Source organism: Canis aureus, chromosome 25, assembly GCF_053574225.1.
Source record: "Canis aureus isolate CA01 chromosome 25, VMU_Caureus_v.1.0, whole genome shotgun sequence".
Classification (NCBI taxonomy): domain Eukaryota; kingdom Metazoa; phylum Chordata; class Mammalia; order Carnivora; family Canidae; genus Canis; species Canis aureus.
Window position 1 is genome coordinate 20863109 of NC_135635.1, and position 14835 is coordinate 20877943.

Below are 14835 nucleotides of genomic sequence, written 5' to 3' on the forward strand. Positions count from 1 at the left end.
AAAAAAAGAAGAAAAAATCGTGGACAAAAGTTAGTAAATTCATCAGATCTGAAAGTTAATTCATTTTAATTTGATTTTAATTATCTTCATATATTTAGCACATGATTTGACAACTTTCCCATGTCTGCTCTTTTAGAGAACAATAAGCTTTGAACTAAATATCCTTTTGTCTTAAGGCCAAGACAAGATTCGATGTCTGTCAGTTTACTCTTCACTTTCAGGAGTAAGGAGATTCTTTATAATCAGCTCTGTCCCTGTCTGTAGTAAGCAATCTTTTCTAGTCTTCCTTTTATAGCCTATTAACCTATTCATTCCCCACTCTGATTATTTCCTCCTTCTAGGAGAGATGCAGAGTCTCTCTCTTGAGTGAACATCTCCACTTTATGTATTTGGCAATGTTATTCATTCAGTAAGTCAGTACTTTTTCTGAATATTTACTATGTTTCAGGCATTGTTCTGGGAACTTTAGATTTAGCTGTGAACCAGAGAGTCTGCTCTCATGGACCTTAAATTTTAGAGGTAGGGGGTGATTCAGTCAATCAAAAGTGATTGAACAAGATAATTTCAGGTATTGCAATGAAGAATATTTGACCCAGTTACCTGCTAGAGAGTGGCTGGGGAGCTACTTCAGATTTGATGCCAAGAGAAGCCCACAAGGTGAGCCTACAAAGGTAAGCCTTGTCAGTTATATAATATGCTAAAAGCCTTCTTCAGTGGCAGTAGGAAAAGGAAATAATCTTAGGGGGATTCTTTTGATGTGAATTTTTTTTCTTTTTTTCCCATTTTTTCTGGTTGGAGTCAGCAGAGATGTCAGAGCCCTGGATTTCAGGAAGCAGGCACCGTGTGTTAGTTGCCTAAGGCTGCCATAATAATTACTACAAACTGGGTGGCTTGAGACAACAGAAACATATTCTGTCACAGTTCTGGAGGCCTAAAGTCCAAAATCAAGTTGTTAGTAGGGCCGAGTTCCTTCTGAAGACCCTAGGAAAGCATATTTCTTTGCCTCTTCATAGCTTCTGGTGGTTTGGCAGCAATTCTCAGTGTTCTTTGGTTTGTGACAGTATAACTTTAATCTCTTCACATGGCTTTCTTTTCTGTGTCTCCTCTGTATCTCTGTGTCCAAATTTCTCTCTTTATATAAAGACACTAGTGTTTGGATTTAGGACCTACCCTAATCCAGCATGACCTCATCGTAACTTGATTATATCTGCAAAACGCCATTCCAGATAACGTCACGTTCTCACAGGTTCTGGGTAAATATGAATTGGAGGGGGACATTATTCAATCCACAATAGACAGAGTCAACTAGAACTCTCATGAATGGGAGGAAATACATCTCAGCAACATGATGGGGCTCAAGAGGAAGGCAAAGTGTGGGGACCTCTTGAGAGGCATAGTTTGTGGAGTCGAGGAGCACTATTATTTGCCTTACAATTTTTAGTTTGCTTCCAATGTTATCAATCCCTTATGCTATCCTTAAGAGTTAAGTTAAATTTGTTAAGCCTCCTAGGAAGTGCTTCAGGAAACACAGAGAGCAGTTGGGTCCCTGGTTTTAAAAAGTGTGTGAAGAGATCACAACAACCCAGAGAAGCAATTGCTACATAGCCAAGATTGATCAGCAGCCTCCATCTGAGATGACAATGGAAACCAGGACCAGCTGGGTGTCCCCAGAAATACTTGGAGACAGATTCTTTAATGATGCAGCCTTCATTCCCTCATCCAACAACATTCACCCAACACCTGCTATATGCCAAGTATCTTGTTAGTATTAGTGATAAAATGCTGAGCAAAAGGAGACTGGCCTCTGCTCTTGAGAATTTCATTGGCATTAAGGAGAATGAGAGTTTGAAGAGTGTCATTTGGATATAAAGGAACTGTGACCCCATAATGCTGAGTTGAGGATGCATGACTTGCATTGATTATAAAGTGATTGATAGCGCAACAAATATTTGTTGACTGCCTCCCACATGTCAGGCTCTGTGCTAGGTACTGGCATTCAGAAGCAGCATTCCTCTTGCTCCCCTCCCAGAGCTTCCCCTTCACTGTTCCATTGAATCATTAGACACAACAGACCTACAAGACATTAATGTCCCTACGACCTCCCCAAAATAATTTCTTTGATTGGTATGCTTCATCTGGAAATAGCTCCATAATAGTATCACATATAATATGCTTGATTACTCAATATTCCAACCTGAAAAACCCCAGATCAATGCCTCAATGTCCTCCTCCTTAACTCCTATTGAAAACCTTATACCACTGCATAGAAACACATAGCACAGTGTGTTGGACAACGCAGACATTCATTCATTTTCACATCTACTGAGCAACTACCATGTACCAGGCAGTGGGATAGACACTAATTAAATGTTAGTTTCCTTTTCTTTCCTAAATAAGGATGGCACATTTGCTTGCTGGTTGTAGAAATGAGTTTCATATAAAAAATATAAAATTCTGAAAAGTGATCTTATTATAATTTTGTCAAGGAAAGAATCACTATTGTTTAGAAAAGTTATGCCTCTTCAAGATCTTATAAGAACCCATCTCCAGCTTTCCTTTAATTTTGAATTTCCCTGCAAACATAGTGTTTTTGCCTTCTCTGATCTCCCATTGAAGATAGCCACTCACTATTAAGTTTAGTCAACATACATCATTTGCAATATTATCTCCAAATAAAAGCTAGATGAGTAATTTGCATCTATATTGTAAAAGCTTCCAGAAATGAATGTCTAGGCCATCACTCATGAACACACCTGATAGGACTTGATCCAGTTTTTTTTAATAGTTACAGACACCATGATATTTTGGGGTTTTTTAAAAAAGATTTTTTTCATTTATTCATGAGAGACACTGAGAGAGAGAGAGAGGCAGAGACACGGGCAGAGGGAGAAGCAGGCTCCACGCAGGGAGCCCGATATGGAACTCGATCCTGGGACTCCAGGATCACGCCCTGGGCCTAAAGCAGGCACTAAACCACTGAGCCACCCAGGAATCCCCAATACCATGATATTTTGAAGAGAGCATAGTGTGGCAAGAGTCCAGGAGCATGAGGTCAGGTATGGCTTTGAATCTCTACTCTTTCGTTTGCTACCTGAGTGAATGAGTGAACCTAGGCAGTTAAGTTTTTTTTACAGCTTAAGTTTTTTTTTTTTTTTTCACAGCTACATTTTGGGGCTACAGTGAGAATTAGAGACAATCTATGAAAATTGTCTGGCACTTAATTAATTGAAGCTCTTACTATTATTCTAGTCATGCTCAGTAATCCATTTAATCTCTCAGATCTATTTATGGTTGCTTCTGATATTTCCACTTTTACCTTTTTGTTTATCAGCTATGAATGGATTTGTAAATATAACCTAGCATCTTCCAAATGCAAAGAGGAAAAATACCAATTGAGATCACATTGCACAAAAGTGAATGTGCTAGAACTCAAGCTGTAAGATATTAAACAGACTAACTACCATGGGCTGCTGGTGAGGTCATAAGCCTAAAATAATTTGGCAGAGCTAAACTAGACTAGCACAAACAGACTTCTGAATTGGCACATAGCACAAAAGGTAGTTCTCCTTATGCCCAAATATAGATGTTGACTCACACAGTCTGGGTGAGACAGCTGAGGAACAAAGTGATATCATCCGAGGAGGCAGGATGACATCATTCTGCAAATGTTTTTCGTCTGTCTGGTTTTTGGCATTAGACGTTTTTGGCTCCTATTTCTCATGATTTCCATCAGTTGCTCTTAAATACTACCCTCCTTGAGGGAGGCAGCATCAGCTCCTGCCTATCTGTAAGTTTCCTGTATGTTATAAATATTTTTCCATATCTGACACAGTATCTGGTTTCCCCTCCGTTCATTCTATTGAAACTGGTCTCAAAAGGGCCACTAAAAATAGGGTAGTTGCCCAATCCACCAGATTTCTTTTTTGTTTCCTTCCCACTGGAACTGTGTGCAACGAAGGACACTGCTGATCAACTCCTCTTCCTTGCCTTACTCTTTCTCGCTTCCTTAGGCTTACCTTGGGGTTTTCATTCTAAAGATCACTTCTTAGGAGCCAACTTCACTTGTCTCTCTTCCGTGTCTCCCCTGAGATGTTCTCCTGAGTGATCATTCTTGCCTCTTCTTTGCCCACAAGCAGCCCTGGCATGTTTATCTCCCTGCTTCCCCATTCTCAAGGACCACTTCTTCAATGACCTTCCCCAAACCAAACCATTCAGGTCACTGTCCCAACTAAGAATCTTTAATTTTTACCATTGCCTTCAGGATAAAGCCCACACACCCTAGGAAGACTGCCAACCTGTTCATAACCTGGTCTTAGAAATCTTCTGAACTTTGTCTCCCCCCACGGACCTTCTCTGCTGTTGCTCAGGCTATTTCTTTATCTCTCTACTCCAACTCCAAAAAATCTTGCAGACCCTCTGAGATACAGTTCAAATGTCCCTTCCATGAAGTTTTTCTTAACTCTTTCCTCCCTGCCATCCTGGTAGAATTAGTGGCTTCTTCACAGTCCCCATGACAGTTTTTGCATACTGCTAGTGTAGCATTTACCACTTATACTGTCTGTTCCTCATTTATTTGTCTATTCCTTTACATGGTGACTTCTGGAGAACAGTGATATCACCTTCTGTGTCTTAGTATTCATACCACCAGCTCAGTGCCTTGCAGATAATTACATCCTCAATAAACAGTTCTCAATTTCAACTGAACCTGTTTTTCAAAGATCAGACTTCTAATCAGGTCTAGTTACTCTGCTACTTTAAATGAGAGAAAGAGACACAGAAAGAGAGAGAGAGAGATAATATCTCTGCCATGAATTAAATGTATTTTAGGCCATATTTAGGCTTTCATGGCAAAATTCTCTTTCATTCTTTCTGCATAATTAAACTGTGTGCAAAAGAAAGGCATTCCGTGTTTTGTTTTGTTTTTTTATACACGATCAACTTCCAGGTCAGCTAGATTCCAATGTATAATCACCAGAAAGAACAAGAATGCCTAATCTACCCTTGGTGAATAAAGGGCCTACTCAATTGAGTAAACTCTTTTAAGACACCAGGGTATCATTTAGTACATTTCTTCCTCCAAGGAGATTAAATAGGGCCTGGATGTGTGTTATAACAGATGCACATAAGCTCTAATTTTGTTTTGCAAAATAAATGGTTACTTAAAACTAAGCCTGGATCAACTCAAATATATCACATAGCCAACTCAGACAGAAATAAAACTCATTACAGTGATTGTGAAGAGAACCATTTTTCTTTCACCTGCTCTATTCAGTCAAGATCTACTTCAACAATGATCTCTGTATAGGAATATCGAGTAGAGTTCTTCAGCTCAGTATATCATAAGAGCAATAGCAAAATCTCTCATGAGCAAATGAATTTGCACTGTTTAAGTGCACATACAGGGACCCCTGGGGGGTTCAATGGTTTAGCGTTTGCCTTCGGCTCAGGTCATGACCCCAGGGTCCTGGGATCAAGTCCCACATTGGGGTCCCAATGGGAGCCTGCTTCTCCCTCTGTCTATGTCTCTGTGTCTCTCATGAATAAACAAACAAAATCTTTAAAAAAGAGAGGTATGTACAATTTAGAATATGTGTCTCCATAAAAATGAATAATATATATTGAGCAATAGCATGTACATGTCATGCACCGCCTCTATATCTCATGTAGATTATCTCATTTCCTCAAAATAGCTCTCTGAGGTTGAAACTATTACCATCTCTATTTTATAGATGAGGAAACTGAAGGTTAAAAAGTCTGGTAACTTCCTTCTGTTGCAGGGCCACTGAGCAGTGATTGGGGGTCAGAGACTGAGTCTGACTGCAGTGAACTCAAGGAGCCATACAGATACTTTTGATGGCAATTGCTTGCACCTGCTTACACAGGGAATGGTGACAACCCATAAACACTATGGATAAGGAAAGGTGGCCAGTTAGGTCTGAATCTTTATGCATAGTCTAAAGAACTGAGCCTCCATCACTTCTATGTACAGAAGACTTTACATTCTTTTTGAAGTAAAAAAGAGAGTGGGCAAGGTAGAGATGCTGGGAGAGTTAAATTATATAAATGCAGAGTTTCCTGCTCAAACCTCAGCTTATAAGTATGTGCAAATAAGTGGAGGCCATGCTCAGATCCCTCAGGTTCTTTATAGTGGGTCTAAGTGCACATTAGTGGAAACAATTCTGCCTTTGCCTGGATCTGTCCTCCACTTCCCAGAGGAGCTGTAGCATGGAGCCCAGGGGACGTTAGTATAGGATTGTCAAGCACTGCCAACCAATCACCTTATTTATATGGACATTCCTTTTGTAAACTGACACTTCTCTTTCACTTTTGTCTACTGGAAAAATGATCTAGGGAAGCCCCGGTGGCCCAGTGGTTTACTGCTGCCTTCAGCCCGGGGTGTGATCCTGGAGACCCAGGATCGAGTCCCATGTCAGGCTCCCTGCATGGAGCCTGCTTCTCCCTCTGCCTGTGTCTCTGCCTCTGTGTGTGTGTGTGTGTGTGTGTGTGTGTGTGTGTGTGTGTGTTTCTCATGAATAAATAAATAAAACCTTTAAAAAAATTTTTAAAAAGAAAAATGATCTAAAGGGTCTACTGGAAAAATTATCCATTTCGGCCATTGAAGTAGAAGAGGCAAAATATTAATGTTTATTGAATCTATTCCATTTTCAGCAGAATTCTTGAAAACAGTGCTGTGCCCTTCAACTTCCAAGATAGGCTACCTGCAAATATTTCTTTTTAATCACCAGTTTTTATGTTCCTGGCATGATCAGTTTGTTTCTGAAAAAGATGGCTTCCTACATTGTATCTCCAAGAATAAATGTTACCTTCTCTTGAACAAATCACTTTGAAGCTAGCATTTAAAATGGAATTTAATAATTATTAAATGCAAAAATTAGTGCATTTTATTAGCTAAAGTTGAATTTTTAAAAATCTTAGATGAATTACTAACAATCAGTAACAATGATGAAATGACAAAATACAAAACATATACTATATATGCTGAGGGTATAGGAAAACAGAAATTCTCATTATTGCTGGTAGAAGTATCAACTGGTAAAACTTCACAGAGAGCAATTTGGCAATATCTGTTGAAATTACAAATGCATTTACAGATGATTCATAGGTGATTCACAGCAGCATTGTTTTGTAACAGCAAAAGATTGTAGTCTATCCATCAATAAGGTACATACAACACAAACTTTAAAAAATTTGAGAAAGCCCCATCAGTATGGAATAGTATCTAAACCACATGTGTTAATGTATGTGTGAGGATATGCATGTGTATGTATTATGGTGTGCTGGTTGATTTTCAACCACCAGTTCCCTACGTGTGGTTCTGTGAATGTTGATTGACAAGTAGATGAAAGTCAAATAATGAAGATGTATTCTGGAACTTTACTGGTTTATCAATGAAGTGAGTGACTTCTTTGCCAAATCGGATAATAATTTTAAATACAGAAAGAATATTTCTTCAATTATTTGTTACATTCACAAGGACAAATTTTTAGGTTTAATTTGTAACATTTTACCATCATTTTCTTAATTCCAGACAATCAATGAAACAAAAAATTAAGTCCTGATTTGTATCATCAGCTGATTTCTATCTGGGGGGAGTACTCCCCCAATGGCCAACTTCAGGCTAGCAATGTGACCTCCTGAATACACAGTGGGAAAGGATGAACATACCTACAGGAACAACATTATATAGTATTTCTTCCATATAGATACAGTAGGTGCAAATAATCTCATAACACACATATAACAGTGTAATATAATAAAATAACTAGGAAGTGATTTTTAGTATTTGTTACCTTTTTTGTTAATAACTAGGAAGTGATTTTTAGTATTTGTTACCTTTTTTGTTAATAACTAGGAAGTGATTTTTAGTATTTGTTACCTTTTTATTGCTACCAATAACTTAATTGGAAGTTTACTTATTTTTTAATATTGATTGTATTTGGTAATCTGCTCCCAAAATTCCTGAAAAATGTAACAACTGGCTCTTGTTTATTATGAGATGGCACCATACCAGTTGTGCATATAAATGGATACAATTAGACTGTCCCACCAGGAAGCAGAAACACATTTGGATGAAACTCTGAGGACTTCTTAAAAGGTATGATCAAGGCTAAGAAAACACAAAGAGATGCTGAGAAATCTGTGAATGTACCAAAAGATGTTGAATTTTACACTTCAAGTGGGTGAAGTGCATGGTATGTAAATTATATCTCAATAAAACTGTTTTATAAAAAAGAGAGAGATTCTGAGGCTCCCAAGGACTAGAGGTAGCAGAAAGCTACGATTACCATCCCTATTTTTATGGGGCAAAAGAAGGGAATAGTTTTACCAGAGCACTGTGAGAGATAGGGACCCAGAGGGCTTCCAGCAAGAGCTATCATTATAGAGGGACTCATTCACCACCACAATTGTAGTTTGAAAACAGGAAATTGGGGATGGGGGGACTAGGCCAGACTTTCCACTCTCCTGTTTTTCAGTCTCCTATTGGTGCCTCACATTGGCCAAACCGTAAGTCAGAGGGCTAGGGAAGATGGCTGATATATTCATAGAGGTCAACTCCTAGGGCCCAGAGCAGATCCATAAGGGTTAGATAATGGATCTGTGTGAAAAGACACATGCACACCTGCACATGCATGCATATATTTGCTAATAAAGTATGTGTATAGTATATTTCTGGAAGAAACACAAGGAAGTTATTAATATTGGTTGGCTTCAGGGAAGGAGAAATATAGAAAGACATAGACTTTTCACTCTGTAATATTTATAGCTTTTGAATAAATTATGAATTTTGAGCCACATGAATATATTACCTATTTCAAAAAAGACATAACATTTAAATTTAAAAACAAAAATAAACCAAAAAACAAGTAAATCTCTGGTCGTCTTAAGTCAGTTCACAAATCACTTGATACTTCTCTGCTTCTGAGCACATGACAGGATTGTAGTTCCTTATCCCTGCTGGAGGTGGGTGTGGCTACGGGCCTTATTTGAGAAATGCAATATAAGCAAAACTAATGTGTGTCACAGGAGCCAGTGTATGTATTGTCACCTTCTCTCTTTCCTGCCTCATAGGTCATGGAAGCATCTACCAAGATGGAACTGCCGTTAGCCAGATCCACAATTTATAAGGAGTAGACACCTTCCTTTGTGCCATCACTACACTAACATTGGACATGAAGCATGAGTGAGAAATAACCTTTGTTGGTTTAAATTACAAGATTATGGGGTGTTTGTTGCCACAGCATAAACTAATCTATCCTTGTTGACACAAGAGGGAACCAGATGGCTCCTGGAATTATTTGCAAATCAAAAATATGTGATTTTTAAAAATAGTTATGTTTAGGTGCACTAGAGTGGTTCAGTTGGTTGGGGGTCTGCCTCCAGCTTAGGTCATGATCCCAGGGTCCTGGGATCAAGGCCTACATGGGCTTTCTGCTCCAGGGGTGAACCTACTGTCCCTCTCCCTCTGCCTGCTGTTCCCCCTGCTTGTGCTCTCTTTCTCAGTCAAATGGATAAATAAAATCCTTTAAATAAATAAATAAATAATAAAAATTAAAAAATAAATAAAAATAAAAATAGTTACATTTAGCCTCTTATATTTAAAACAATACACATATTTACACCCATGGAAATATCACTGTTTTCAATGACAGTATGTATATTGATTTGTGAATATTAATACCAAGCTTACATTTGGTGGTTTATATATCAAAACCTCAAAATGTTTACCATTAGGCTAAAAAATTATACTTTTATGAATTAATGTTAATGGAATAATAATAATGGCTAAATTTTATTGAGCAGCTATTACGCACCAGACACTATTCTAAGTACTTCACTTAAATTAATTTAGAATACTCACGGCAATCCTTTGATATATGACCTGTTATTACTACTACACTTTTACACAAGAAAACTGAGGCTTGGAGAAGTTGAAAAACTTGTTAAAAATTATATAACTAATAGGAAGAGTATCCAGAATTTAAACTATCAGCCTAACTCAAGAGACTGTGCTTTCAACCATTATGATATACTGCTACTTCTTACTTTTTTTTTACTTCTTACTTTTTTAAAAATTTAATTTTCACCTTTATTTCTTCTTGATCTACACATTTTTAATTTCCAAATGTATGTCTTTTTCTAGTAATCTTTTTTCCAACTTTATTGAGGAATAACTGAAAAATACAGTTGTACATATTTAAAGCGTACAACATGATGATTTGACATATGTACACACATCATAGAATGATTGCCAAGATTGAGATAATTAACACTTCCATCACTTCACACAGTTAATACGTTTTTTTTAACGGTGTGAATGCTTAAGATCTACGCTCAGCAACTTTCAAGTATAGATCATTGTCAACTTATAATAGGGTTAAATCCTGGTAGACCCATTGTGAGTTGAAAATATCACAACTCGGGATCCCTGGGTGGCGCAGCGGTTTGGCGCCTGCCTTTGGCCCAGGGCGCGATCCTGGAGACCCGGGATCGAGTCCCACGTCGGGCTCCTGGTGCATGGAGCCTGCTTCTCCCTCTGCCTGTGTCTCTGCCTCTGTCTCTCTCTCTGTGATTATCATGAATAAATAAAAAATTAAAAAAAAAATATCACAACTCAAAACTGCATTTAATACACCTAACCCACTGAACATCACAACTTAGCTTCACCTACCTTAAATGTGCCCAGAACACTTAACATTAGCCTACAGTTGGGCTAATCATCTAAACACAAAGATTTTTATGATCAAGTGTTGAATATCTCATGTAATATATTGAATACTATACTGAAAGTGAAAAACAGAATGATTGTACAGATGTGCAATGATTGTAAGTCTATTGGCTGCCACTGCCCAGCATCATTGAAAGAGGATCATACTGCATACTCCCTGGGTAAAGGGTAAAAATCCAAACTTACAATCTGAACTATGGTTTCTACCAACTGTGTATTGCCTTTGCACCATGATAAAGTCAAAAAATTGAAAGTCTAACAATCGTATGTTGGGGACCATCTGTACAAAATACATGGTGACATGTAGTCACCATGCTATACACTAGACCTTCAGAAGTTCATGGTCTTATTACTGAAAGTTTGTCCCCTTTGACCTACTCTTTCTATTTTCCCCTGTCCCCTACCCCTAGCAACCTGTTTCTATGAAATCAGGTTTTTTCTTTAGAGTCCACATACAAACAATACCATACCTATTGCTACTTCTTAAATAGCTTTAGGATATAAATTATTGCACTGCTTTAGAATAACAAAATGGAGAAACAACTCTAATGTCTAAATGGCAAGAGAATATTGAATCAATTGTAGCACTGTATGATAGAATACTATGCCCATGCAGTCATTTTCTAAAGATCATGAAGAACATGAAAAGATATCTGTAATATAAAAAATGAGAATAAAAAATTAAATAAATAAAAAACTAAAATGAGAATAAGTTTTAAAAACCTGGTTCCATTTTTTAAAAAGTATATGCATAGACAACAGCCTAGAGAGCTTGGTAGTAGATCTGGGTAGCAGATCTTATAGGAGTTTTTCCAAGTGCTTACATGTATTGTCTGATTTTCCAAAACAAGCCAATAAATCTAACATTAAAAGTGCCTCACTGTAGATCCTGAAACAAGAGCTTGCACGCAGTTACTCTAGTTAGTAAAGCCCCCAGCCCCCGCCACCCCGGGAATAGGAGTGGGGATATGCAAGAGGGAACTGGGATAGAAGGAAACCCAATTCGAAGATGTGAGTGTGTCATAATGCTGCTCACCACTGTGGGAAACTAAGGTGTTTTCTCTAGAAACCTCTCTAAAGAGCCAAGTAGAATGGACCTCATCATTGTCTGCCTGAGGGACATAAGGCAGGAAGATTTATCCATGGCTCTTTTCCCCATTCGTCAAGGGCACCAAATTCCTCCTATTTCTGGTCTGCACCTTTGCCAGGACTAAGAATGTTGCTGCAGGCATCCTGCAGGCCACAGCAACGAAGGCTGGGGCAGAGAGCCAGTGCTAAGCCCAAACACTGAGGGAGGTACTGGAAGACAACTAAAGATTGGAAAAAAGGTGAATTGAGAGGATGAGCACTGGGGCAAGAAAGACGGGGACCTTACCAACCTTTGTATAAAATTTAAAGTTGAAAAAAAATTAAAAAAATAAAATTTAGAGATTGAAATACCAGCTTCAAGTCATGACTCTCTTCTAACTTTAGAATGTGGTAAAGGACGCCTGGGTGGCTCAGTGGTTGAGCGACTGCCTTCAGCTCAGGGCATGATCCCAGGGTCCTGGGGTGGAGTCCCACATCAGGCTCCCCGCAAGGAGCCTGCTTCTTCCTCTGCCTATGTCTCTGCCTCTCTCTGTGTGTCTCTCATGAATAAATAAATACAATCTTTAAAAAAAATAGAACGTGGTGAAATGGGGCACCTGGGTGGCTCAGTTGGTTAAGCATCTGCCTTCAGCTTAGGCCATGATCCTGGGGTCCTGGGATCAAGTCCTGCATTGGGCTCCCTGCTCAGCGAGGAACCTACTTCTCTCTCTCTTCTTTTGTGACTCTCTCCTGCTCCTGCTCTCTCTCTCTCTCTCTCTCTCTCTCTCAAATAAAGAAGTACAATCTTTTTTTAAAAAAAAGAATGTGGTAAAACCCAAGTTTTATTTTCTTTTTCTTTTAGAATAAGAGCTATTGTAGTAGGAAAGGCTAAGTAGAAGGCCCTGAAACTATCCATGTCCCCATCCAGTCAAGACAGTAAATAAAATATTGTATCACATCTCAGAGGGGCATGGCAGAGATTAAAATGAACCTCAAAGATTTAAAAAATGCAGGAGTGTTGTTCTCATTAAACACCATCCTGGCATCTACAAAAACCAGATTGTAAATGATTGTACACTACTTTAATTTGATAAAGGAGAAGTCCCACGCACAGCTCCTAGGCTGGATGTGGTGTCTTTGCTAGAGCAGATTAACACAGCCTCAGGCATGCATGTAGCATGGTGTTATTGATCTGGTGAGTACATTTCTTTCTATATCAATCAAAAAGCAGGATGAAAAGCAGTATATACAATAGTATACATTCACAGGCTTGCCCCAAGTCTCCTGTTTTCTGTCATAGGGGGCTGTACTTTACGTACATTCTATAAAAATTACATTGGTCCACTCTTTTGAGGATACACATTAATAAGCAAGATGTATAATGTACTCTTAATGCCCTAATAAGACATATATAATCCAGAGGGTGAGAAATCAACCCTCTGAAGATCTAAAGCCCTGCCAGATGACTGCAAGACAATGTAGAAATATTCTCTCCAAAGTACAGGGCAGGTTACTGCATCATTCACTTCCCACATGTAAGAAAGAAGCACACCACTTTTTAGGCCACTTTAGGTTTTGCTTGAAGAGTATTCCACACTGAGGGACACTTGATTCAAGCCACCTATAATGTGACTTGGAAGGTTTCTAGCTTTAGTAGAGCCCAGAACATGACAGGGCTCTGCCGCAGGCTGTTTTCAGTAGAAGAAGCCTTGCTGTTTGGGTCATATGAGCCAGCAGATCCCCTGGGAGCAGAGGTACCTGTGAGGAAGAGAGGTCATGTGAGCTCTCTGGCAACTCCCAATGGCAGGACTGCAGTACAGATATCTAGGGTTCTCAAAGCAATGCTGTGTTATTTGCTCCAGAGAACTATATATCACAGAAGGTTCAGCTCCTGAAAGGCTACTGGGCCAGGCCTGATACAGCTCGAATACCTCACTCAGGAAATCAAGTGACCACGTGGCCAGAAGTGTTCATCATGAGCTGGATGCTCTCAACAACCCAAGTTACAGGGTGAGGTGGGCCTAGTAACAATATATTGTAAGAGAGCTGGAGATTATGCTTGAGAAAGTACAGAAAGCACAAACAAGCTGCATGAGAGATAACCCAAGGCCTCAGGATCCCCATGCTGTGCGCTGTCTGACATCTCTGCCTCATAACAGTTTCCCTCTGACCACCTAGCAAAGGAAGAAAAATCCATGCTTGTTCACAAATGAATCAGCTTGGTGAAGTGGTATATGTTGACAGTGGTCTGCTGCCCATGACATTTCCATCCAGGGGTGGCCTTGAAAGACAGGGTAGAGGAAATCCTCCAAATGGGCAGAACATGTTTTAAAAAAAAGTGATTAAATTGTCTTTATACACATTCACATATTAATTCATAAATGTGCTACTTCTACCCACAAGATTTATATAGGGCTTAAAGTAACATTTGTATCATTTGTTTAAGTTACCTGGATTTAAATTGCATCACCAATAATGAAAACAAAGTATTTACATTACAGGTTGCCCCCACTATTCGAAAGTAATGCATTCCTATGAAACCTTTCATAAGCTGGAAAGGCAGAAAGCAAAGAAGCAATTATCATTAATATACCTGAAACATTTTTTAGCATTCTCAGGCCCCTCTCAAAAAAACCCTTATACTTTTCTGATATCTTAAGACACATCTTGCTAACAGATGCACCAAATGAATAGAGATAAAATTCATGCTCACAGACACAGTTCAAAGTTATGGCAGCTTGATGCTGAGATGCGAAGTTCCTAGAGAAGGAGCTTGGTGGTGTCGCTCTGGCTGCCTTTAAAACAGCTGGCTGAAAAAAAAATGCTATTTTGCTTTTTGCCTTTTCTCATAAAAGCAAAACTCATCCTCAGCTTTCTTTTCATTAGCAAAATCAGGTACCAGTGTAGGTCTTTCAAAAAAGTGAAGTGACACAGAACAAACAGGCAAAAAGCAAGGGACACCTATATAAACAGTGTTAATAAGAGAGAATGGAAGGGGAAGGGTTCTAAGACCATACAGA

General features: G+C 38.8%; 1 long non-coding RNA gene across 10 annotated transcripts in view; it reads right to left on the reverse strand.

Moving 5' to 3' along the window:
• Positions 1-14812, reverse strand: part of LOC144297060 (uncharacterized) — a 66849-nt gene extending 52037 nt beyond the window's left edge. For 9 of the 10 annotated variants that reach the window (XR_013364116.1, XR_013364118.1, XR_013364113.1 and 6 more), the window contains exon 1: positions 14529-14812. This is a non-coding gene — a long non-coding RNA (uncharacterized LOC144297060). Of the gene's footprint in view, positions 1-13367; positions 13574-14528 lie in introns of all 10 variants that reach the window. The other variant, XR_013364119.1, reaches the window with a different exon arrangement.
• Between the last annotated feature and the right edge of the window lie 23 nt (positions 14813-14835).